The sequence below is a fragment of the Corythoichthys intestinalis genome, chromosome 20 (assembly GCF_030265065.1).
Source record: "Corythoichthys intestinalis isolate RoL2023-P3 chromosome 20, ASM3026506v1, whole genome shotgun sequence".
NCBI classification, from domain to species: Eukaryota; Metazoa; Chordata; class Actinopteri; order Syngnathiformes; family Syngnathidae; genus Corythoichthys; species Corythoichthys intestinalis.
This window is the reverse complement of record NC_080414.1, coordinates 10261004-10288680: the sequence shown is the minus strand read 5'-3', so window position 1 is coordinate 10288680 and position 27677 is coordinate 10261004. Positions and strand designations below refer to the sequence as shown.

The 27677-nt window shown below is 40.1% G+C and overlaps 1 long non-coding RNA gene across 1 annotated transcript in view; it reads left to right on the top strand.

Moving 5' to 3' along the window:
- LOC130908728 (uncharacterized) overlaps positions 1 to 26400 on the top strand; it is a 70930-nt gene extending 44530 nt beyond the window's left edge. Inside the window, exon 4 of the long non-coding RNA XR_009061641.1 lies at positions 26320 to 26400. This is a non-coding gene — a long non-coding RNA (uncharacterized LOC130908728). The remainder of the gene's footprint in view (positions 1 to 26319) is intronic.
- The last annotated feature ends 1277 nt before the right edge of the window (positions 26401 to 27677 follow it).

Genomic DNA, 27677 nt, shown 5'->3' with positions numbered 1-27677 from the left:
CTCGGTCTGGGTTCCCGGAGGTCTTGTTCCCTTCTCGGTCTGATTTCCCGGAAATCTTGGTCTCGTCTCGGTCTGATTTCCCGGAAATCTTGGTCTCGTCTCGGTCTGGGATCCCCGGAAATCTTGGTCCCGTCTCGGTCTGGGATCCCCGGAAATCTTGGTCCCGTCTCGGTCTGGGATCCCCGGAAATCTTGGTCCCGTCTCGGTCTGGGATCCCCGGAAATCTTGGTCCCGTCTCGGTCTGGGATCCCCGGAAATCTTGGTCTTGTCTTGGTCTGGGATCCCAGTGATCTTGGTTTATGCTCTGTCTGGGCCTGGGCTCCCCAAAGTCTCAGAATGTATTTAGATGTCATTTCACAGCTAAGTCCCAGGTTTTGTCTCAGCGTTGTTCAGTCTAATTTAAGAATCGTCCGACTCACGAGTTGAGTCTGCAGGTCAGCGAGTCACTGCAGCTCTCCCTGGAGAATTTCTGAAGGTTAACAGGATGCTCCGTGCGTGCAGGTGGGCGCAACTTTTGCTATTCTCATCTCGTCTGAATGCGAGCGAGGCCGCCGCGTGGCGAGCGCTTTGTTTTATTTATTCACCTGAGACATTGTGTGGGGACACAAAATCCCGGAATGTCATCTTGTGGCAGAACAAGAGCAGCTGCTGCTATTAACTCTTTCATGTACGATGATAGGCATCCAATCATGTGGCTCTTTTTGTCCATCTGACGTGAATTCCAATGAGATTGAGTGAGTAGACAATGTCTAGCGCAAGTAATAATAATAGTAAAGCATTTGAGTGTGGAGGCATGCCGTCATTAAAGCAAAAGTGACAAATGATGTTGCATAACAGTACTCTTATGATTGTATTGATTAAGTCATAAGGGAGTCCATCATTTATTCATCAGAATTCAGACCTTCCGGATGTTTTTTTCAATAATGTTGCATCCAGAGAAGCGCATCTGTTATAAAATCAGTCACCTGCGTTGCCTTTTTTTTGCCCCGCAGTCAGGATACTGTAGTTACAGCATCATATCCCTGCGGGAGCAAACACGACGACTAATGACTGGGACCACTACTGTCGGGGATCCACTGTCACCTTTTCTCACTCTTGGTAATGAGCCCAGGATCCCCCATTCCCAGCGAGATGGCTTTTCAAACCACATTAACTGGAATTCAACCCCGAAAATTTCCGAACTCGCCAAACCGGCCAACAGGTCATCGCCAATTAGTTCAGTGAACTGCGCACACACACACAACTGTGGCAAGCTAAAGTTATAATCTGTTGGTGGCTTAGGAGAAAACACATATCGCGTTTTAAGGATATGTTTTAGTGTATGTAGAATTTTCAGGTTCAGGACATTTTAGTCTGTATCCTATTGTGACTATTGTTAGTCGTTAGTCAAGAGAAACAATCACTGGTTGGTCAATTATTGCATCCAGGCTTGATGTGGTCAAGGCATAGAATCGATTGCTGCTGGACTATTCAGTTGCAAGCAATTTCATGCCCAGAAAATGAAATGATCATGACAGGATCATCAGTCAGGCAATTGTCAATAACTGGTTGGTCAGTTTTTCTTCCTGGTCCTCAGGTTGGGATAGAGGAGTCTTTGTGTCCATCAAAAAATGTAGTACCAGAGCTGTTTTTCTCAAGTTTCCGTAATGTCATTGGTGGGCTTTGTCAATCAAATTCAAGAGGTACTACCAATGGCGTACCGCACGCATGCTATTTTTAGACCGTGACTTCGTATCGTAAAGCGGAAGTAAAGTAGAAGTGGGACATTATAGACCCGTCCTCGCATAGAGACAATGTAAATTCTGCTACTTTTCTCCGGTAATCTTTCAAAAACGAATATGCCGATCACACATTACATTTTTTGGAAGTTGTAGAAACGACTCTAGACATTACAACATATGAAGGATGTTTTCGTCATACATTTCCCGAAACCAAAAACTTTGAAGAAAAAAACGTGAATAAATCACCTTGCACGGACTTTTAACGGTAGCTGGGAGAATCCATTCACATTTCATATACAGTAAACATTTTGTTGGGTTGGCATGGTCTTTCAGAGGACAGGCGTAAGCCATTTTGATATTTTTAACTTACGTAAAAATATACAGGAAGTGTAAATAAAGATTTCTTATCAATGAAAAAATTAAAAGTGTACGTTGGCTCTCACTGTGTAGCATTGCGATCGCTACACGAAACTAACTAAATTACCCCCAAGAACGCTCAGAGACGTAGGACGAGGATATAATATATAAGACAGGGCTGGTGGTAAAGGATAGCTTGTTGAAACAGGAGAATGTCATTGTCTGATGCGTCGATAAAAAACGCTAAGGCTATGTTTAGGTCGGCTCGTTTTTTTCGTCTTTTTCAGCCTTCGACACTCAAGCCATCTCTTTAACTGAACATTTTTATGTTCTTCCACATCTTTGCCAGTGAATTTGGCACCAGGGACTTCATTTTCGGAGATAATTCGGTAGGTTTAGCTCTGTAAAAATCTCCTTCGTACACGATTTCCATTCATTTCCTATTGGGGACAAACGGTGGCGTGTCCCCCCCTTAGCAACAGTAGCTAATGTCATGAATGTGAATGAGCGGAAGTGACGTGTTGCTCGGGTACGCCATTAAGGAGTTATGCTTCCGCGTCAGACCTGCGCCGTCAAGGAAGACCTGATTTACGACCCTGCACCGTAGCCTGACGTGTTCCTATTGAATTTTCAAACCCTAGCGTCACGTCGACACATATGACGTGGCGGAGATAGACTGTGATTGGTCCGCTCAGGCTGTTGTTTCCGGTTCAACGCGAAATCACCGATATTGTAGAATAGAATCAAACGTTATTTTTCTACACGCAAAAATGGACCAAGCCGACGGCAGTATCACCGAAGAGCAAGTCAAGACATCATAAAGATTGCCAAATGGCAAGGTCAGCTATTGAATTAAAAAAAAAAAAAAAAAAAAAAAGGAAGAACCACAGAGACGTGTGTGTTCAGAATAGAGTGGCCACACGAAGCGGTGACCCAGTCGGCCAAAAACTACCAACTTTTTATCACTTTTTGTCCTATTTTTGGTTAGTGCACTTCATTTATTGTGTACATGTTTGCGGTCAGTCTGTGACTTATTTACGTGTCACACTTAAAGTATCTGAAGAATAAAGCATAGGTTTGGTGCCAAAAGAGTTGATGTTTAATTTTCAACAACAGACAGTTCACACACGATACATCATCACTGATTGAGAGTGCCTCGTTGCTTTTATGAGTTAACGTTAACATCAAGTCTTCCAACGGAGTTCCATAGAAACCAGAAATCTGCTCTGGCTTCCCACTGGCTGGTTGGAGAGCACGGCAAACAAATTGGGGGTGGAGGTCTTTGCAGACCTGGGACAAAACATGCAGTGCTCAACGCCAGTTTGAAGCTATCAGCCACAGGTAGCTGGTTTCCACCTGAGGCTAGAACTCTCTATGCGGCATCAAAAGTTGGACAACCGCCTCGAAACAGTCTTCTGCGTCGCCTGCGCCTCAACATTTGTGGGATCAACATTTATTTAATATTGATGAGCTGAAGATCCACATTCAAGCGTTTCATCTTGCTTTGTTTATTTTTTCTCCGTTAACTCATTCACTCCCAGCCATTTTCACCAGAGCAAGGCCCTTCGCTCCTGGCAGTTTTACTGGATTTTGACTGATTTTGCAAGGCTCACAGAAAATTCTGCTCTATCGCTATATAAACATGGAACCCACCAAAAGAGATTAGACTCTCTTCTTTCAGCAGTAAAAAAAGTTCATATCTTTTTCAATTCTTTAGAAATCCCTATTAGAAAATAGCTTAGTTGGGGCAATTTTCCAATTACTGATGAAAAAACAGAAATTGAGCTTTTCGCGAAAACGTACATTTCAAACATTGACTTTAACACAGCTATTTTTTTTTGCTTTAGTTACATCAAACATCTGAATGTTTTCCTTTTACAAAATTTCATAAAGAAGACAAATAGAGCTTTTGATAGCAAAGTAATAATTTATTTACACATAACTGAGAGATGACGCTGTTGTCACCAAGATGACGCTGTAGTCGCCGAGACAGCCGGGTAAACTTTTCCCTCATCGCTGCCTGTCTCATAAAGATGGATTTTTTTTTTTAGTCTCTGCGGGGTCTGCTCGGCGAGCAGCACGGACTCAATGAATCTTCCGCTGCACTGGTGGTCCCGGTCGTTCTGCTCGGTCGTCCAGCGCCTGGCATCCCAGGCGTCCTCTCGGTTTTTCTGCTTGGTCGTCCGCCGCCTGGCATCATTACGCCGGCGCTCCAACCGTGCGGCCCTGCCGTTCGTTGCCGTTGAATCGGGTTGCGGGTCTTACCAAATGCGCTACTGCCCTCCAGTGGCCAGTTTTATTGCTTTAAAATGGGTTCTCAGCTTTGTGCTTTGGGGCTGATTTGAATCAGGACCCAGAGATGTCTTTATGGAAAAAAAAAGAAAAAAAAAAACGTAAAAGATGTATGAATACGTCTTTAGGACACTGAAACAACAGAAATAGAACGTATTTATATGTTTTGGGGAGCAAATGAGTTAAACTAGACAAGAGGAAGTCAACAAGCATGCCCCAAAACTGTACAAACATAACGCCACACCCCTCTAGTGGCTTGGCGGTGAATTACAGAGCAACGTTTCACCTGGCCGGACAACTATCATATTCGCTGCGCCGTCACCGCAACGTGGGAGCATAACTCAGGCGTTAGTCAGTTCCATGAGCTGGTTTTCAGGCAGTTATTAGCTGTATGTCAGCCTTAACTTGCAGTAAGTGGTCTATAAACAGTGCTGGATGTACTTTTCAGACGAAAAGCTACAAGACAGAGAAAACCAGCCCGTGTGAAACTACTCGTATACGTGTTGTTTTGGACAAGATCTCAGCCGGAAAACAAAATCAAGATGTCAGACGATGCTGTTTTGACTCTCGCTGTCTCAATTTGGCACTGTGTTCCCTGTCGGTGGACGCAAACACAGGCAAGTGAAGCAGAGCTAACCAGACACTTAACAACATTTTACTCCTCACAAATCATTTTACTCTCAAAGCAAAAAAGAGTATAAAGGCAGGGACCTTGCTGAGAGACAAGGACAAAGAATAAATGAGCAGAACAGAAGAAACTCAGGAGTTGTCATCAAGGCTAGGCTAGAGTGCCGCAGCGTTTGGAAGGAAATAATCTTCTTTAACGAGCTCTTTTTTTATGAAAAGTGCTGATTATCTTTTCCACTTTCGATGGCTCTCCCTTGGGAAGCACTTCAAACTGAAAGAGCAGCCGTTTTGCTGCATTTGAAAATAGATCATTGACACTTACATCTGTGATTGATGTGTTATGTCTTCTCGCCTGGGTGAACAGCAGCACTGAGACACCTGAGTTCCAATGAGGCACATTATTTTCCAGTATAGAGATGGTCTATATGACAACAAACGAGACTAAATTTAGCGCAAATTGTCTTTTTTGGGGTGGGAGGGGGGCGGATGGCTAGTAGCATATCATTTCTGAATAGCTAATTTTCTAATATTCATGGATTATTTTATTTATTTATTTATTTTTTTCTGACTGAAGATCCTCAACATCCATCTGGAATTTGAATGCCTTTGACAGTTTTATCAACTGATACAAAGAGAATAAGAACAATAGGCAAACGGCAGACTGATTATACCCTAAATGTCACGCTTCCCCGGATGAGTCACCACGGCGCAGTCTTGCCGATGGCGACCGATAGCGGCGCCCAGAAAGGCATCTGCATTCGAATGAGTCCTCTTGTTTTTCTTTCTCGCAAACGAGACAACAAGCAGATCAGACAAGACGGAGATGAAGGAATCTGAGCGTTCCGATATTTGATTTATGACATTGGGAGCGTGTGCTGGAACGCAATATGTTAGTATGTTGTCTGATCTGTGTTGGCGTATCAGTCGTGCGGTGAATTAGTGGTTAGAATTTGTTTTATAGCTTACACATGAGGGGAAATTCCAAGAATTAAAGACCCGAGCAGAGATTCGATCCTGCAAACTGCTAGCATGCTAATTAATCAATCAATCACCACAATGTGTTGTGGTGTGCCTTGATAGATTAAAACCCTTTCATGTACTAATTTCTTTTTATTCTTAAAGGGAAAGTTCAGAATTCATATCATGCTTAATCTTCGAGTTAGGGAGTGTTTAATTAGTCAGTGAAGTTGATTCCATTAAATTCTGTGTTGTTAATTTATGGGTTAGTTTCAGGGCTTCAGAGTGGCTAAGCTAGCGCGAGTGAATTAGGCCGATTTATCATTCCAATAAAAAAACAACATATGCACACTTGAAAATCGTCGATGACCCATGTGATCGATAGTGTTGGCTATGTTTTCAGGATAAAGTTATTATAACTTAGCATTGCATGTAAATATTTGCAGTCGGGTTGTTCCGATCATGTTTTTTTGCTCCTGATCCAATCCTGATCGTTTTAGTTTGAGTATCTGCCAATCCCGATATTTCCCGATCCAATTGCTTTTTTTTTTTTTTTTTTTTTTTTTTGCTCCCGATTCAATTCCAAACATTCCCGATAATTTTTCCCGATCATATACATTTTGGCAATGCATTAAATAAAACTCGGACGAACATATACATTCAACATACAGTACATAAGTACTGTATTTGTTTATTATGACAATAAATCCTCAAGATGGCATTTACATTATTAACATTCTTTCTGTGAGAGGGATCCACGGATAGAAAGACTTGTAATTCTTAAAGGATAAATGTGACTTTGTATATTGTGACTAAATATTGCCATCTAGTGTATTTGTTGAGCTTTCAGTAAATGATACTTCAGCCATTTAACTTCTGCCCAAATGCATGATGGGAAGTGCAAACATGACTGTGCGAAGGGCTACCAATTGATATATCTTCTCTGCGTTGGGAAAGAACATAGAGTGTTAAGAAAATGATCAACTACTACCTTTTTTCCCCCTCATTCCCACTTTATATTTAATTGCTGAGAGAGGTATTGTAAGGCTTTAGCCACATAAAAATGGCTCCAAAGGCTGTCAAAATTCTCTCTACTCATTATACGCTGCCGTTTAGCGCTATCTATAGGTAAAACGGCATCTTTATAGATTGAACGCGACAACGCGTGAGTGGGTCGTGCAGCGCATACGGTAATTACTTAACGTGATTAATTTTTAAAAATTAATTACTGCCGTTAACGCAATAAATTTGATAGCCCTACTCTAAGCCAAAACTACTCTGGATGAGTTTGACATTTTGTCTGTAACGTTAAATACAATTAGAAAACAATTTAGATAAAATATATATATACATTAAAAAAAAGGCATGTCCAATGTTTTTTTGCCGATTCCGATACTTTGCCGATCGATCGGGACATCTTTAATTTGCAGTATGAACAGCAAAATTTGTAATCCAGAAGCTCTGCAGAGGAGCAGGGCAGGATCCGTTTTTTTCACCGCTGATTTTTTTATGTCGTAGCCAGCAGCAAGTCATCAGTTTATAATGTTCCTTGTTCTCCATAGGAAATTTGTGGAAACTTTCCTTTGCCCATTTCTTCTGTCTGTTTCCACAGCCTCCAAATGCACATTTCACCATGTTGCCAGCTATTGGTTAACTCAACAGACTGATACTGCATTCAAGGAAGGTGGGAAGTCATTTTACAACTTTCGATCTGGAAAAATATCATTGGAAGGCGTCCAGTATTCGATTGCTTACGAGAAGGCAGGTTTGCTGGAGGTCAAAATGTCTTTTGATGGCCAAAATAAAAAACAACTTGTTGTGATCAGCCGTCTTTGCTGTTTACATTCGCTTGGAACGCTTTGAGGTCACAACTTGTACCATCCGAGCGGAATAAGTCCGACTTCCCATTTTCCTCGAATGCAGCATGAGCACGAGTGGCCGAAGCACTTCTCTCTATTGTAATCTTATTACACATTAAAAAAAGTAGTCCTACAGAATGAAATGAACGGCGGCAGTTTTTTTGTTACATTGTTTTGGCCGCATGGGTGTTTTGGAACATTGATCTGCATTTTGAATTTATTCGACTATGCTGGATTAGTTCGTAGATCTGTATCGTTTGCATGCTAAGTTGGCCCAATTACTCGAGCCACCCTAGCCACTCCGGAGTCCTGAAACTAAAAAGTAATTTACAAACTGTACGGAATTTGTTGAAATCAACTCTACCAACTAATATAACCCCCGCTAACTCAAATATTGAGCGTAATGTCAAAATTTCTGAACTTCCGATTTAAGGCAGATTCATGTTTCTGTGTTGCGGTGACAACGAAGCGACAGCGTTGACCCTATAGCCTGGAACTCCAGACTCATCACTGTTCTAGCAATAGAGTCTGGGACCCAGCTCCTTATTGGCCTTTCGAGCCCGAACGAAATCGTCCGTGCAATCAGATTCATTTATATGCGTGATGTGTTCTTAACGAGCAACGTCACTCTTGCACGTCAGAAGTCGTCTCCACAACAACACAGATAGCGAACAGGAGAGCCCAAAATACGTTCCTATCCGCGGTAAATTCAGTTTTAAATGACCAAAAATACCGTATTTGCCCGAATATAAGACGGTGTTTTTTGCATTGAAATAAGATTGAAAAAGAGGGGGTCGTCTTATATTCGCGGTCTAGATGTTATACCCATTCACGACGCTAGATGACGCCAGGTATCATTGAAGCGATGTTCTGTTGCAGCGGACCAATCACATTCCTTTGATGTTCACATCACGACGCGTAGTCGGGTTTTTTTGAGAGGCGCACGTCAGGCTATGGTGTAGGGTCCGAATAGGGGTCTGGTTTAACCGCAAAGGTCCGCCTCACTGGTTGCCATTGACTGCGCTTGACGTCCAATCATGCCGTCAATGGCATGCAATGAGTTAAACACCTTTAAAGCAGTTTTTTTTCTCTCCATCGTACTCTAAAACATTTTTTTCTGAGTAATACTTGAGGTCTTCACCAAAGTGTTTTTTTTTTTCTTAATTTTAATTACTTTAACCTCCTTGTGCCTGAAATTGTTAAAAAAATAATAGTTATGCATTGCTCCAACATTTTATTAATACATTATATACATCAGGGGTTCCCAACCTTTTTTCCACCCACCACGGACCGGTGTGATTTGGGTCTTTTTTTTTTCACGGACCGGTGTTCTGTCAAATTTTGCACCCTTATAAAATTTCTCCCCCAAAGCTTTTGTGACGGTGAAAAAAAGCCCTCTTTTATATTTAGTTGGACTCTCAATGTTATCCAACGGTACTAAAAAACTATTTACATCATAAACATACATGTGCAACACGAAAATGGCGTAAATTATTGCTTAACGACACGGCGAAGTCATTAAGTGAGAGCTGCGTGCAGTTGTTGTGTGCAGCTAACATGGCAAATGCAAGTTAATATTCCTTTCTTTAAAGAAAGTATAGTGTGTACTTTGGAATCGATGCATTCGCGGTGATTTTTAACATTGCGCGCATGCCAAATTTGTCAGAACACCAGCAATGTGCGGCAGAAAAACACAGCAAATATAAAATAACATTTGTTTTTAGCCCTGTCGTGTTAAGTGCAGGGAAAATACAACTCACCCGCTGAATCCGTGGGAGGCCTGAGCTTGTTTCGTTTGTTTCAGTGCTCTCCTAGCGATGTCAGGATATTCCGAAATGACATTAATCCAGAACCTCGGCAGAGTTTTTGTCTCAAATGTACTTTTAAGGTCGCAGTGATTTGCGATCTCTACAAGCTGATATTCCTGTTGCACAGACATGCTTGAATCACTCGGTTTATTCACATACGGGTCACGAATCCACTCCTTCGCAGTTCGTGGGTCTTTAGTGTTTGGGAAGTAGCATAGATTTTGTTTTCTTCAAGGTTGTAGGCTCATCTTGTGGCTCGTGAGGTTCCCTTTTCCCCATAAAAAATCTGTCCAAAGACGTCCGTTTTTCAGTCATTCTAGTGTGGGGAATAATTATTTCCGGGAACAAATATGATGGGCGTCGACCTACGTTATTTGTTATTATCGAGGCCAAGCGCACATAGATATACAAAGCAAGATGTACTGCTAATACTCTAATCCATGCATTTCTATGACGACCTCCCATTCTGTAGTTGTATACAGTGGGGCAAATAAGTATTTAGTCAACCACTAATTGTGCAAGTTCTGTGCAAATATTAAAGAGGCCTGTAATTGTCAACATGGGTAAACCTCAACTATGAGAGCCAGAATGTGTGTGTGTGTGTGTGTGGGGGGGGGGGGGGGGGGGGGGGACTCACATTATTTGATTTTTAAAGAATTTATTTGCAAATCATGGTGGAAAATAAGTATTTGATCAATACCAAAAGTTCATCTCAATACTTTGTTATGTACCCTTTGTTGGCAATAACGGAGGCCAAACGTTTTCTGTAACTCTTCACAAGCTTTTCACACACTGTTGCTGGTATTGTGGCCCATTCCTCCATGCAGATCTCCTCTAGAGCAGTGATGTTTTGGGGCTGTCGTTGGGCAACACGGACTTTCAACTCCCTCCACAGATTTTCTATGGGGTTGAAATCTGGAGACCGGCTAGGCCACTCCAGGACCTTGAAATGCTTCTTACAAAGCCACTCCTTTGTTGCCCTGGCTGTGTGTTTGGGATCATTGTCATGCTGAAAGACCCAGCCACGTCTCATCTTCAATGCCCTTGCTGATGGAAGGAGATTTTCACTCAAAATCTCTCATGATATTTCCACCCCCATGCTTTACAGTGGGTATGGAGTTCTTCGGATGCAATTCAGTATTCTTTCTCCTCCAAACAAGAGAACATGTGTTTCTACCAAAAAGTTCTATTTTTGTTTCATCTGACCATAACACATTCTCACAGTCCTCTTCTGTATCATCCAAATGCTCTCTAGCGAACCGCAGACGGGCCTGGCGTGTACTGGCTTCAGCAGGGGGGACACGTCTGGCAGTGCAGGATTTGAGTCCCTGGCGGCGCATTGTGTTACTGATAGTAGCCTTTGTTACTGTGGTCCCAGCTCTCTGTAGCTCATTCACTAGGCCCCTCCGTGTGGTTCTGGGATTTTTGCTCACCGTTCTTGTTATCATTTTGACGCCACGGGGTGAGATCTTGCATGGAGCCCCAGATCGAGGGAGATTATCAGTGATCTTGTATGTCTTCCATTTTCTAATAATTGCTCCCACAGTTGATTTTACACCAAGCGTATTACCTATTGCAGATTGTCTTCCCAGCCTGGTGCAGGTCTACAATTTTGTCTCTGGTGTCCTTCGACAGCTCTTTGGTCTTGTCTATAGTGGAGTTTGGAGTGTGACTGACTGAGATTGTGGACAGGTGTCTTTTATACCGATAATGAGTTAAAACGGGTGCCATTAATACAGGTAACGAGTGGAGCCTCGTTAGACCTCGTTAGAAGAAATTAGACCTCTTTGACAGCCAGAAATCTTGCTTGTTTGTAGGTGACCAAATACTTATTTTCCACTCTAATTTGGAAATAAATTCTTTAAAAATCAATGTGATTTTCTGTTTTGTTTTTTTTTTCCACATTCTGTCTCTCATGGTCGAGGTTTACCCATGTTGACAATTACAGGCCTCTCTAATCTTTTCAAGTAGGAGACTTTGCACAATTGGTGGTTGACTAAATAATTATTTGCCCCACTGTATCTAGAATAGACAGGGATATTGGTGTGTTAAGCAGCACAGGCCAAAGTCAATCGGCCAGAACGCAGTCGTTAATAAATTATTATTTCTGCGCGGCCCGGTAAGCAGTCATTGGGGACCCCTGATATACATATAAGCTAATAATGTATAAATGCATTTAAAACAGTTTTAGGAAATACAATAGTATATAATAAGTTAATATTGTGTTGATTGCTAGCTAAGAAAACTTTCTTGATGAACAGTTTGGATCTAGTTCCAGATATCATGTGGGTGAGTCATTCCGTCGTTGACCTCTCGCCACCTAGCTCGTTAAGTGGCACAAAATGGCCGTCAATGCTGCAGAGGTATCGATTATTCTGTGCCCTCAGGTGGCTTCCCTTACTGCTCCAAACAACGTGTTTTTCTTCCAATCTCGTATATTTCAGTGTCTTAAAAACTTATAAATGTTAGATCCATTTGCTTTATTTTTGGAGGTGAATCCAAATCATTTCAAATTTATTCCAAACATGGAGCGGTTTAAAGGTCGGATCAATGCGTTGACGTTCTGTTGGAAGATGTCTTAAACACATTTCTTTTGAACCTTTCTGCAAACAACATTGTTATCTTTGTTGATATCATTTGCTGGTCGGGATCATAATTAGGGGGGGAAAAACCTATACTTGCAAAACTCAAGTACACAAAAATCACATATGGCTTTCATGCTGGTAGCCAAAGATCGATTCAGACCCTAAAGTGTCAGTAGAAACTGTTGGCTAAGTACGATGTTACCTGAAAATGATTGCCTGATGGAATATTTGATTTAAAATCCGCAGCGCCCTGCCATTTATATTATGCATTTCACTAATTAATATGTTTTTGTCACCGCTTTGTAACGATCACGTTTGATGCTTAGATGGAGCTTGTGTGTACAAGATTATTTACCGGCGTCTCCGTGGATAACGCGATTACTTTTGAACCACGTTTATATATCGCTCTCAGGATCAAAGTGCCACGAATGAATATTTGAAAAGAATCAAATCAAAAGAAGCGTTCTGAAACAGAATGTTGTTGTTTACTCAACTTCCAAAGATAAAAACCCAGCGCGTTCCTGTATTGTGGGAATGAATCGTCGTCCTTGCGTCAAGGTTAGGGTTGTAGTTCGGTCAAGTTTCTCTTTGCGTTAAAACGTGACAAGATGACAACCTTTTCTTGAGTCTTATTTACGACCCGCGCCACAACAGATGGGAACGGCGAAGGCCTCGGTTTAAGCATTCAAGGCCACTTCGCTCTTTACGCGCCGACTGACATTTGGGGGACAGTCAAAGCGGGAAGATGTCTATCACACGGCAGACAAAATTATATATGAGGCAGCGGGGAGCCGAGGTATGATACCAACTGCGATCAGTTTTCAGTTCATGCCTTCAGTTTCAGTTGCCTGTTGTTGTTGATGTTTTTTGACCAAAGAACTGGAACAATCCAATATTGGCCAAGGAAAGTTTGCTGTCTGTTTTGGTGGTGGCCTTTGTCAAAGCAAGCTGAACAAAATGGCGGCGAAATTGCTTCAGAAAGCATCGACTTTAGTCGCTAGTCAAGAACCGAGGTGGGTAGAGTAGCCCAAAAATTTTCTCAAGCAAGAGTAGCGTTAAGGCCGAGTTATACTTCCACGTCAGACCTGCGCCGTCAAGGAAGACCCCATTTACGACCCTGCGCCGTAGCCTGACGCGGTCCTATTGATTTTTCAAACCCTTGCGTCACGTCAACGCATATGACATGGCGGAAATGGACTGTGATTGGTTCGCTCAGACTGTTGTTTCCGCTTCAGCGTGAAATCACCGCCATTGTAAAACATTATTTTGCTAGACGCAAAAACGGACTAAGCCAACGGGAGTATCATCAAAGAGCAAGTCTCGTCATGACATCAAGTTTGCCAAATGGCAAGGTCAGCGATTGAATAAAAAAATGGAAGAACCACCGAGACGTGTGTGTTCGGAATCGAGTGGCCACACGAAGCGGTGACCCAGTCGGCCAAAAACTGCCAGCTTTTTATGTCTTTTTTTGGTTAGTGCACTTCATCCTTTATAGTGTACATATGTTTGCTGTGAGTCTGTGACTTATTTACGAGTCACACTTCAAGAATATGAAGAATAAAGCACAGTTTTGGTGTCAAAAGAGTTGTTTTGATCTTTAATTTTCAACAACAGACAGTTCACACACGATACATCATCACTGATTGAAAGTGCCTCGGTGCTTTTTATGATAACGTTCCAACGCAGTTTGGGAAGTTCCATAGACGCCAGAAATCTGCGATGGCTTCCCACCTGCTAGTTGTATGACACGGCAAACAAATCGGGCCGGAGGTCTTTGCAGACCTCGGACAAAACGCTGGACGCAGTGCTCGACGCCAGTTTGAAGATTGCCGCCACAGCTAGCTGGTTTTCACCCGAGGCAAGAAGAACTTTATGCGGCATCAAAAGTTGGACAGACAGCCTCGAAAAAGTCTTCTGCATTGCCTGCGCCTCAACATTTGTATGATCAACATTTATTCCATGTTGATGAGCTGAAGATCCACATTCAAGCGTTCCATCTTGCATTGTTTATTTTTTCTCCATTAAACTCGACAAGAGGAAGTCAACAAGCATGCCTGTACAAGCAAAACCGTACAAACAACACAACACCTCTCTAGTGGCTTGGCGGTGAATTACAGAGCAACGCGTCACCTGACCGGAGAACCATCGAATGACGCCGTAGTCGCTGCGCCGTCACCGCAACGCGGGAGCATAACTCAGGCTTTACTTCAAAATAATACTATTCAAGTAAAAGTAGGCGTCCAAAAAATGTTCTCAAGTACAAGTAAAAAAAGTATTTGGTGAAAAGACTAACTCAAGTAATGAGTAACATTGTGAGTAACTGCTTATATTTTTGTTGGATTTTTTTTTTTTTTTTTTAAATAATGGTGTACTTTTTCTGAGTAGTTATCTATGGATGGATGGATGGAGTTGTTATACTGATACTGTACTATAACCGGTGTTGTTAATAACGGCGTTACAATATAACAGCGTTACTAACGGCGTTATTATTTTCAGTAGTGGGTAATGTAATTAATTGCTTTTCTCATCTTGGCAACGCCGTTACCGTTACTGAGGACGGAAAGGCATGCGTTACTATGCGTTACTATATTGGTCGAAAAGTCTGAGGGAGACGGACTCACCGAAACGACAGAGCAGAGCAGGAGTGGGGAGGAGGCAAGAAAGTTGTGACGCCGAGCAAAAGCGATGCTAGGTAGCTCCAATAATACATGTTGTAGCCGATAGCCTACAAACTACGCCTGCATGTTATGGTAGATATGGTAGACATGGTAGATATCACATGTACTGTATATAGATATAACTAGATGCAAAATGACAGACATGGCACTAAATGCGTTAGTAGACAGCCGCCATCTTGAAGCAGTAGACTTTTTAGGACGGCTCTGTTGTAGAGAACCTTCCTAGCGAACCTAAGTAACTTTTTATATAAAATACTTCTAAATCGGCAAAATCTTGACTTGAATCTATCTTTAAATGATGAAACAGTTTTAAAACTTTCATATGTCGAAAGTAGAGAGAAGGGAACTAATGCAATAATGGGAGCAATTCTAACAACTTTTAACAGTTGATTCAGGGTAAAGAGTAAATTAGGGTAAAGAATTGGGCTCGGGCCAATTGTACCAAAAACCTTCACAAAAAACTTCACATAGTGTGGCCAATGTTTTTTTTTTTTTTTTTTTTTTTTTTTTTGAGGAAAAAAAAAAAAAGTAATTATCACCAATTACTTTGCCAAGTAACTAATTACTCTTACATTCAGATAATTGAGTTACTAACGCAATTACTTTTTGGGAGAAGTAATTTGTAACTATAATTAATTACTTTTTTTCAGTAAGATTAACAACACTGACTATAACCCATTAAAATAACCGCATTAAACTGGTGCTGCAACGATTAATCGATTAACTCCAGTATTCGAGTAGGAAAAAAAAGATTCGAATTAAATTTTGCTGCTTCCAGTATTCGTTTAATTAAATTGGCGTTGTAATGGTTTGTTTTGAAAGTGTTTGCATTTAACTTTATTTATTTGGGTGGATACACTGCCCTCTAGTCTGCCACATTTCACATGGCTTAATCCAGCTGCTCCCTGTTAAGACAAACATAAGCTAAGTTTTTGTTTGAGCTGGGTTTTTTTTTGTGCTTTCGTAATTTAGTTTATAGGTATATTTAGCCGTTTCCTGTGGGAATATGTGTGTGAACCATTTGTTAAGAGCATTGTAAAAAAATAAAATAAAAAAGTTAGCATTTTACAGCATTTAAGCTAGCGGACTTTTGCTATGTAACTTAGCCAATTCTTTTGTTGTACATAGATCATTTTATCATTTTCATATGTTTTATACCGTTTGAGACTCAGCTCAGGTATTTAAAATTTTTTATGTTCCTTATCCGATTACTCGATTATTCGAACTAACTAGGTCATCAATTAATCGACTACTAAAATAATCGATAGCTGCAGCCCTACTTTAAACCAAAGAAATACAAAAAAAAAAATTTTTTTAATCATTGAATTCCAAAAAAAAAAAAAAAAAAAAAAAAAAACATTAATGAAGTATTATTCGTCCAAACAGCACGACTGCCCTTTGATGGAGAAAATAGTTTCTAGTTTGAATAGTGAAGTGTTCCTTCATAATTACATAACTATTTTGAAATTAAAAGGACCATATTTCCGGTTTTCCGAGGTTAATCGGTGCCAAATAAAAACTGGGAGAGAGGTTAGAATCCGCACTTTCAATTCATGTTGAGGGCAGCGCTCTATTTCAAACACTTAAAGGTGCTTTAAAGACACCACATGATTGAACAGGCCGGCGTGAGCATAGAATGGCAAGCTTGCGTCTGATTGGTTTAATGGAGTCATGTGATTATTGTTGCGACGTCTCATTGGTGAAATCGGTAGAGCTACCAGACACGTCTCTACTATTGGCATCGCTGGCAAAAAATAAAAATAAATCTAATACTTAGAATTCAGAGGAAAAATGTAACGACTCTTGTGTAGCCCAAAGTAGCGGAGTAAGACTAGCCTAATTTCTTTACAAATCTACTCAAGTGAAATTACATTTTTCCAAAAAAGGTTACTCAAATAAATGTATCGAGTACATGTAACGCGTTACTACCCACTTCTGGTCAAGAGTCGATTTTTTGTTTTGTTTTGTTTTGTTTTTTGGTGAACCATGTTGGGATTTTTTGGGTTGAAAAAGTTGGGATTTTTTTGGTCAAAGATGCTAAGATTTTGTTCCATATCAAAAATGTTGAATTTGGGGTCAGCAAATGTTAGATTTTTAGTTTAAAGCAACACTTTGTAACTTTTCAGTTTGGTAGATTTTAGCGACGCCGGTGGACAAAAGCAGTAGTGCATTTTCCATGAGGACCAGCGCACCCGAACAGTGTCGTAAAATCATCAATGAATCAAAACTTAATCTCCTCTTCTCCTGCAGATTAAACAACATAATAAGGTAATGAATCCAGTTTGGTTAAACAATAGCATATGACTGTGAGCAATCGTGTGGCTATGAACCCCCCCCCCCACCCTCTCCCCGACAGAGGCGGGGAGGCGGGTGGGGTCACACCAGCGAGTGAAAGAGGGGCCACTGTTTATTCTGTATATCCTGGTAGCCTCTTATTTTTTTCCTCCTCAGACAAAACTTTTTGTCTCTTTTGTTGCTCTGCCATCTTTGCAAAATTCACGCGAGAGCGTTCGCATCGACTTGCGTCTTTATAATGAATGGGGAAAGTGGGAAGTGACGTATGCCGTAAAGCAGTGAGCACATTTGTAGTTAATCTTTTGTAGTTAATTTAGTGTCGGTGAAAGCGATAGACTTCCTTCAAGACATAAAAGAGGTGTCATTGAACTAGTTGTCAGTCGACATATCACAAATGTTATGAAAATATTTCATAAAGGTTGAAAAGTTACCCAGTGTTGCTTTAAAAATGTCTTTTGGCTATGGATTTTTTTAAACACTATTTTTACTTTTTTTTTTTTTTTAATGGTGATCTTGTAGTCGAGAGTGTGAATATTTTTTTGTAGTCGTAGGTGTGAATGTCATTTAATCGAAGTTTTTGGTGTTAAATAATGACCATGATTGGAAAGGATTTTTTTTGTGGGTCCAAAAGTTTTTTTTCTGTGTGCATCTGTGTACAAAAACATTTTGTCGTTGTTGGTCCTCCTTGAATGTTACTTGACTTTAAAGGGAAGTCTTGGTCAAAATTATGACCATCTGGTCAGATGGAATGCGCAATGACTGCATTATTTAGGGGCGACATGACAATATGAATTCATACGTCGACCAGACACCCTGAGAGGACATGCGTGACATTTTCGTCAAAACACGTCCCCCGTCTGTCGTGTCGTTATCGCGCCGCTGCTGCTAATTAGGCTGTTTGTGTCATTCAAAAGCCATTAATTGAACACCGAAGCTTATTATGGTGATTAAAGTGACAGGAAGTGGTGCACTGCAATTAGGAGAGGAAAATAATCATCAGCCGAATGGAAACAAGCGTAAAGGAACATCGTCAGCAAGGAAACACTGCGGATGCTGCTGAAGTTGCGTTTGTTACAAGAAACTCGTGTTCATCGTTATAGCTGTCGTTGTAATGAAAATACAGCTATTTATTACAGCAATTCATAGATTAATCGCAAAATGTAATGGCGGATCAACCTTTAAAATTCATAGATTAGATGTACGTGTCAGGCATGTCACCATCAAAGTACCATGACTCCCATGATCCTTCAAAGTGGCCGATAACACAATTCTCGACCACGTTGGCATAAAGAGCCGCAATAGAGATAGAAACCATATTGGCTCATGTGTTAGCTAGCCGATAAATGACATAAATCCACGTGGCGTCACCACCAGATAACAGGTCATATATTTTTTTTTAAATAATAAAAAAAGCAGACCCAGGCTGCTAGAATAAAGATGATTACTTTAGATAAGGCCTGTCTGGTGAAAGGCTAAGTTGATAAGACGCAGCAGGGTTAGCGAGTATAATCTGAATACTGTACTCACGGCATACACACGTTAACTCGTTGACTGCCATTTACGGGGATAGACGTCAAGTTTTGTGGCTGTTTTAGTCCTTCTGTTGTGAATTGAAATGAGTCACTGGTTGACGTTCAACTGGGTGGGTGGCAGCAAACCCTCCTACTTCAAATAGATTGGACGTATATCACCATCAATGGCAACCAATGAGTTGATCAGTATTTGTTGCTCATCCTTCAGTGCCATTGGTGGCTTCAAACGTGCCATCCAATTGGCCCAGAAAAGGACAAATGGGTTTTTTACAAAAAAATGTAAAACAAAATCCAACATTTTGGACAAACTCCATTTTTTTGCCAAAAATGCAGAATTTGACATAAAAAAAAATCTTCGACATTAAAAAATGTTGCATCTTTGACTAAAAAATCTCAACATGTTTGACCTTAAAAAAAATCCCAGGATGTGCGACTGAAAAAAAATCCCAAGATGTTTCACCGAAAACAAATCCCAACACGTGTGACTGAAAACAAATCCCTAAAACGTTTGACCGGGAAAAAAATCCCATCACGTTTGACTGGAAAAAAAATCCCATTGCGTTTGACCGAAAATATCTCAACACGTTTGACCGGCAAAAAATCCCTAACATGTGTGACCGCAAAAAATCCCTAACACATGTGACCAAAAGATATCACGTTTGACTGAAAAAATATCACGTTTTACCGGGAAAAAATCCCAACACGTTTTACCAGGAAAAAATCCCTAACATGTGTGACCGGGAAAAAAATCCCTAACATGTGTGACCGGGAAAAAAATCCCTAACACGTGTGACCTGAAAAAAATCCCAACAAGTTTGACCGAAAAAAAAATATCTCATAGCGTTTGACCGGGAAAAAAATCCCTAACACGTGTGTCTGGGAAAAATTCCCAACAAGTTTGACCGAAAAAAAAAAATCTCATCGCGTTTGACCGGGAAAAAATCCCTAACACGTGTGTCCGGGAAAAAATTCCTAACACGTGTGACTGGGAAAAAATTCCTAACACGTGTGACCGGGAAAAAAACTGACTAAAAAAAAAAAATCCCTAACACGTGTGTCCGCGAAAAAATTCCTAACACATGTGACTGGGAAAAAATTCCTAACACATGTGACTGGGAAAAAATTCCTAACACATGTGACTGGGAAAAAATTCCTAACACATGTGACCGGGAAAAAATTCCTAACACATGTGACCGGGAAAAAATTCCTAACACGTGTGTCCGGGAAAAAATTCCTAACACGTGTGACCAGGGAAAAAAAACTGACTAAAAAAAAAATCCTTAACACGCTTGACCCAAAAAAAAAATCCCAACAACCTTGAACGAAACAAAAATCCCTGACACGTGTGACCGAAAAAAATCCCTAACACGTCTGACCGAAAAAAATCTGACAAAAAAAAAAAAAAGCTGTTTGACTAAGAAAAAAAAAATCCCTAACAAGTGTGACCCCAAAAAAAATCCCAACAAATGTAACCCAAAAAAATCCCTAACACGTGTGACCCAAAAAAAAAAAAAATCCCAACAAATGTAACCGGGAGAAGAAGAAAAAAATCCCCAACATGTTTGACAACCCCCCCACCCCCCCAAAAAATCCCAACACCACAGACACGCAAACATCGCTAAAGCTGTTCCCTGAAGGAAGCGGTGAGACTGCTGCGCTAACGTCGACCGACAGCTTCATCAATCACATTTGGCGTTCATAATCAAACGTCCAGATTATGAAAAATGGCGTCTGTCATGCCAAGATGGCTGCCGAGCATCACTTCATCAAGAGTCCTCCCCGCATCCCATTGGTAGCTTCCGATGCTAATTTTGCATCCTCGCCAATGAAGCGCGTGAAGAATTGACTCCCCGACGTGACTTTATCTGCGCTCCTGCATCCATACATCACTCTGGATGATATTTTCCTCCCCCCCACCGTCGCGTTGCTGAGTCTAGCGCTTTTAGCCGAGAGGACTTTTGATCAAATTACCCGAGATGATTGGACAAACCCCGGGAGCAAACGTGGGCAATTAAGCTTAAAGCGAGTATCTTCGTTGATCAGAACATGTACAATAACGGGACGCCTTGACCTCCAAGAAGGATGCGTCGGATTACACTAGCTAACAACATGCGGCGTTAGCTCTGTTTGAATTCAGTCAACACATCAGAGATTTCGCATATGAGAAAACACTTGTTCCACGGGAAACCTGCGGAAAAGCAAATGTTTCTTTGCTTATTTGCAGACCGCCTCTGAAGTCATTGAAGGCGTGAAGAAAAGGATTTTCAGAGTCGGTCATTCAAGTGGGATTCGCGGCGTTTGTCAGCGGGTGCTGGCGACTGCTCTACATTCCCTTTTTTCTGTCCTTCCGCCTGCTCCAGAAGCTCTAAAGCACTTTGGGCTGGAATTAGAGGCGCTTTCGCCCTCGTGGGGAGCTTCAAAGCTAGCATGGGGGGGTTATCACTGCTAGAAATCGTGAGGAAGAAACTTGCGGGCGGCCGGGCTTTCCAATGCGTGATTTTTTTTTTTTGTTTTTTTTTTGAGGCCGCTTTGATCCACAAACTCGGACTTAGTGTGAGCCTGCAGCGAGACCGATGGTGCTCTTTCAGAGAATTCATGCTAAGAGACCACACATTGGGGTGTGTTTAAAAGGGAACCACGGATAGAAAGACATGTACTGTAGTTCTTAAAGGGTACCATGGATAGAAAGACATGTAGTTCTTAAAAGATAAATGTTAGTACAAGTTATAATTTGATATTAAAACCAGTCTTTGTTTTCGTTTTAAATAAAACTTTTGAAATTTCAAATAAAAAGATTAACTAGTTGCTTGCCATTGTTGTTGACGTCGCAGGGCGGTGAAGTCACATGGGTACCCTGCCTTACTTCCACAGTGTCACTCTTTAGCTACAGTGGGGAGAACAAGTATTTGATACACTGCCAATGGGTTGGCAGTGTATCAAATACTTGTTCTCCCCACTGTATGTAAGGTAGGGATTTAAATACACCATAAGGTGTCAATGCTGAGTTTTGAATTAGAGATCAAGCCAATGAGAGCGTTTTGTCCTTCGACTGATGCCGTACTTTCCTTTTTGATGCGTGTCCATTGTGTCTTATTTTCATTTGTATGTTGTCTTCACAAGACTCCTGATAGTGGCTACAAGCATCATAGTTTGTATATTGTGACTAAATATCGCCATCCTGTGTATTTGCTGAGCTAAACGAGTTGCTAAAATGTTTAGAGTTTGACCAAAGTCTGAGTTTTATGTTTATTTTGCATATCTATTTTGACTGTGAAATTGTGAATGCCAGTTCTCTTTGCATTGTTGTTTAACTGTGTGAGAATAGGGCCTAATACAAATCAAAGCACTTTTGTAAACATTTTTTTTGAGAGATATGAATATTATTTTTGTTGTATTTTCACTAGGGCTGTCAAAAATATCGCGTTAACGGGCAGTAATGAATTTTTTTCAAATAATCATGTTAAAATATTTGACGCAATTAACGCACATGCCCCGCTCAGATTAAAATGACAGTGCAGTGTAATGTCCGCTTGTTACTTGCTTTTTGGTGTTTGGCGCCCTCTGCTGGCACTTGGGTCCAACTGATTTTATGGGTTAGTACCATGAGTGAGCATGGTGTAATTATTGACAAAACAATGGCGAGCTACTAGTTTATTTTTTGATTGAAAATTTTACAATTTTTCATAAAACGAAAACATGAAGAGGGGTTTTAATATAAAATTTCCATAACTTGTACTAACATTTATCTTTTAAGAACTAGTCTTTCTATCCATGGATCGCTTTAAGAGAACGTTAATAATGTTAATGCCATCTTGTTGATTTATTGTTACAATAAACAAATACAGTACTTACGTACCGTATGTTGAATGTATATATCCATCTTGTGTCTTATCTTTCCATTCTAACAATAATTTACAGAAAATATGGCATATTTTATAGATGGTTTGAATTGCGATTAATTACGGTTAATTTTTAAGCTGTAATTAACTCGATTAAAAATTTTAATTGTTTGACAGCCCTAATTTTCACTATATGATACTTATGTTCAATTGTATGTTGTGAAAGAGTTGCCGAAGCTTATGCCAATAAACTGCGCGGTCCGAGCTATGAATGTGAACGCCTGTGTCCACTCGTCTTTCTCTGCCTCTTAGATCTCAATGTGCAAAATAAGGCGTCATTATAATTTGTTGGGCAGAAAATGATACGAATAACCATAATAATACATTTAATCGTTTTCAGTGTCGCCTATTCACCGGGAGGCAAGCTTCGGGAGCAATATCTGATAAGTCTGAAAAATCTGACAACACCGGCAGGATGATAATCGAACTGGACAGCGCTTTTACGTGACAGAAATAATGTAAGACGTCATTAGAGGACTCAGTAGAGGCAAATTGCGTCAACGTTTTCGTATGCTGTAATTAGGGCTGCAGCTATCGAATATTTTAGTAATCGACTGAAAATTCTATCGATTAATCGAGTAATCGGATAAAACTTTTTTTTTTTTTTTTAGGTAAAGAGCAATTATATACATGAGAGAAAAAGACATTTAATCCAATATTGAACCATTTTCAGTCAATCAATGTCTTTATTTTCATTGTACATTAATGAAAACAGCCAACAATTGCATCAAAGATGTAGCTAGAAAAAAAATTCACTGCTTTCACTCAAAAAACCTCTAGATCTTATTAAAAAATATTTCTTACCTAAAAACATAATTACGCTTGATAACACATCACTTGAAAGCTACGTGTTTTTCCCACGTGTTTCAATTTAATTTCCATTTGTGTCAAGCTATTTTTAAGTTTTAGTTACAGTTTAGACTAACTCAAAACTTAAGTAATGGTAGGGTTTTGAGTGTTCCAAATAAATGTATGATACCTGCTGTATTGGAGCACATTTATTCAGTAATGACTACTGAGCTAAAACTGACGGTTAGCTTTATTATGTTTTAATTTTACACCCTCATCACTCTACAGCGCTGTGTTTTTACAGATTAAATAAAGCCTGTATGTAAGACACGTTAGCCCCGCATCGACAGTGGTCATAATCAATAGAAACCTAGCCCTCCGAAGGGCTAACGTTACGTGAGCGTGTGACAGTAACGTTATATTTATTAGCGATGAGAAGTCTACTGCTTAAAGATGGCGGCTGTTTACTAACGCTGGCCGGACGCGGCCGAGTCTGCCATTGCGCATCTAGTCTTAAATGCATGCGATATCTATGAGACGCATCGGACACTACCTGCTACCAAACTAGCATCATGCGGGCGTAGTTTTTAGCAACGTCGGCGTAATTAGTAGCGGCTGTCGGCTGCGGTAAGTTTTTTTTTTTTTTTTTTTGCTTCTTCCTCAATGCACGTGACGTCAGCGCGTTGTCCCGCATTAAAAGTAGTCCGCATTAAAAGTTGTCCGGGCAAAACGTGATGCTTAGAGCTTGCAAAATGAAACGATTCCTCGAAGTGAATAAAATTACTCGGATCAGTTTTTAAACTCGAGTTACTCGAGTTGCTCGGTTATTCGTTTCAGCTCTAGCTGTAATGCACAGGCTATCAGCAAAAATAATCAAACTGCTGTGTTTCACTGTAAAGCACACGACGGCTCTGGATGCTAACTATCTCCATAATAATATTGGAATAAGTTGGATCACACAATAGTTTACCGTGAAGATCTGCAAACAGTTTTTGACATCAAACTCTCCTGCGCTCGTCACAAAAGCAGGAAAGTGCTGACACTAGCGAACTTGACACATAAACGCTACTCGTCTCATCCCATCTTTCCTGTTCATTTTGCCTTCGCTGTCCTTTAATTAATGTTCCACTCGGGTTCAAATTGGAAGGGCAGAACTAATGACATGTTTATGTAGTTAGAGTGACACTGTGGAAGCCCGGCAGCATACCCATGACATCACCGCCCTGCGACGTCAACAACAATGGCGACCTACTAGTTAAGATAATTTTACAAATTTTATTCAAACGAAAACAGGGTCTTTAATATCAAATTATTATAACTAGGGTTGTTCCGATCATGTTATTTTGCTCCCGATCCGATCCCGATCGTTTTAGTTTGAGTATCTGCCGATCCCGATATTTCTCGATCCGATTGCTTTTTTTTTTTTTTTTTTTTGCTCCCGATTCAATTCCAATCATTCCCGATAATTTTTCCCGATCATATACATTTTGGCAATGCATTAAGAAAAAAATGAATAAAACGAATATATACATTCAACATACAGTACATAAGTACTGTATTTGTTTATTATGACAATAAATCTTCAAGATAGCATTTACATTATTAAGATTCTTTCTGTGAGAGGGATCCACGGATAGAAAGACTTGTAATTCTTAAAGGATAAATGTGACTTTGTATATTGTGACTAAATATTGCCATCTAGTGTATTTGTTGAGCTTTCAGTAAATGATACTGTAGCCATTTAACTGTTCTGTCCAAATGCATGATGGGAAGTGCAACCATGCCTGTGCGTAGTGGCACCAATTGATATATCTTCTCTGCGGAAATAACATAGGGTGTTAAGAAAAAGATCAACTACTACCTTTCTTCCCCACATTGCTTTCCCACGATTTTTCCAATTGTTGAGAGAAGGAATTCAAGGCTTTAGCCAATTTAAAAAAGGCTCCAAAGACTGCCAAAATTCACTCTACTCATTTTACGCTGCCATTTAGCTCTATATTTGGGTAAATCGGCGCCATTATAGATTGAGCGCGACAATGCGTGAGTGGGTCGTGCAGCGCATGCGTTAAATATTTTAACGTGATTAATTTTAAAAAAATTAATTACCGCCGTTAACGCGATAAATTTGATAGTCCTACTTTAAGCCAAAACTAAAGACTCTGGATGAGTTTAAGACATTTTGTCTGTAACGTTAAATACAATTAGAAAACGATTTAATTAAAATATATATATATTTATATAATAAAAAAAGGCATGTCCGATATTTTTTTGCAGATTCCGATACTTTGAAAATGACGTGATCGGACCCGATCGATCGGCATCCCGATCGATCTGGACATCTTTAATTATAACTCATACTAACATTTATCTTTTAGGAACTACATGTCTTTCTATCCGTGGTACTCTTTACCCTTGCATTTGATCGTTTGCAATATAGTATAAAGGATTTTTTTCAAGATTGATATTTTTTGACATTTTAACTATCAATTTTAAATGTACTTATAATTAGCAAATCAGCAACTTTATAAACATATAGCATTTAGAGGTTTAGCATATAATGTCTTTTCCATGTATGTAATTGACCAATAATTCATTTCTAATGAAGAAACCACTCAAAAATGAATACACTCAACACATTGGCTGGTAGTAAAAATGGATTGGATGTCTATTGCCGTCAATGGTAGTGAGTCGAAGAACAAAACTGCTTATAATTGTTTTTCACGCGAGCAAAGGACAAGCAATGTAAAAGCGCTCCAGTTGTCAACCATCAAAAACGAAATGTTTACTGTGACTTGCAGTTCTCTCGACACACGTAAGCGCCGTCGTGTTTGTTGTTGCGTTACGATTGCATTTCAATCGGGACACCATGTCACTCACATTTACACTTCAAATGTCACTTTACATTTTTTTTTTTCCAAAGAGACCAGAGACACTCGCCCGCTTTGAACTTTGACAGATGAAACTCCACATCATCGGGAGGAAACCTATGACTATTTATGAGAGACGAAACAATAAGTGTGACACTGGTGTCGCTGTTAGAAAGAAAATAAAATTGGATGCTGGCTTTTACGCATTTACTGCAATCTTCTCTCCAAAGCAGACATTATTAGCTTGCTTTTTCCATTTATATTTGAGAATTCGACCCCTGAAGCTGGTGGCTTTTTTCAGCTTGAAATTTGATAGACATGTCTATCATGAGCAGAACCACGAAAAGTCTCTAGAAACTAAGCATGAAAGGTGACGGCATGTCTTCCATGATGGTTTGAAGCAGGCACTGAAGGCTTGTTTTGGTTATTTCCAAGACTGTTTTATTGTTAGAAAAATTCAGCCCCTAAAGCCAGTTTCACTTAGCAACATGAAACTTGGTAGTCAAGTCTATCACAAGTACACCCACAAAAAAGTCTCAAGAAGCTATGCATGAAAAGAAACAAGGATGGCTGCCATGTTGGTTTGAAGAGGACACGTATGGTTTGTTTTGGTAATTTCCAAGACTGTTATATTGTTAAGAATAATTCAACCCCTAAAGCCAGTTTCTCTTAGAAACATGAAATTTGGTAGACATGTCTATCACAAGTAAATCCACAAAAAAGTCTCAAGAAGCTATGCATGAAAGAAGACAGGATGGCTGCAATCTTAGTTTGAAACGGACACTTATGGCTTGTTTTGGTCATTTCCAGGATAACTTTATCTTAAAGAAAAATTTAGCCCCTTAAGCCAGTTTCATTTTGTAGCATGCCATTTGGTAGACGTGTTTATCACAAATAGACCCACAAAAAAAGTCTCAAGAAGCTCTGCATGAAAGGAGATAGAATAGCTGCCATGTTGGTTTGAAGAGGACACTTATGGTTTGTTTTGGTAATTTCCAAGACTGTAATATTGTTAAGAATAATTCAACCCCTAAAGCCAGTTTCTCTTAGAAACATGAAATTTGGTAGACATGTCTATCACAAGTAAATCCACAAAAAAGTCTCAAGAAGCTATGCATGAAAGGAGACAGGATGGCTGCAATCTTAGTTTGAAACGGACACTTATGGCTTGTTTTGGTCATTTCCAGGATAACTTTATCTTAGAGAAAAATTCAGCCCCTAATGCCAGTTTCATTTAACAACAAGCAATTTGGTAGACATGTCTATCACAAGTAGACCCGCAAAAAAGTCTCAAGAAGCTATGCATGAAAGGAGACAGGATAGCTGCCAAGTTGGTTCGAAGCAGACACTTATGGCTTGTTTTGGTCATTTTCAAGATGACTTTATTTGAAAGAAAAATTCAGCCCCCAAA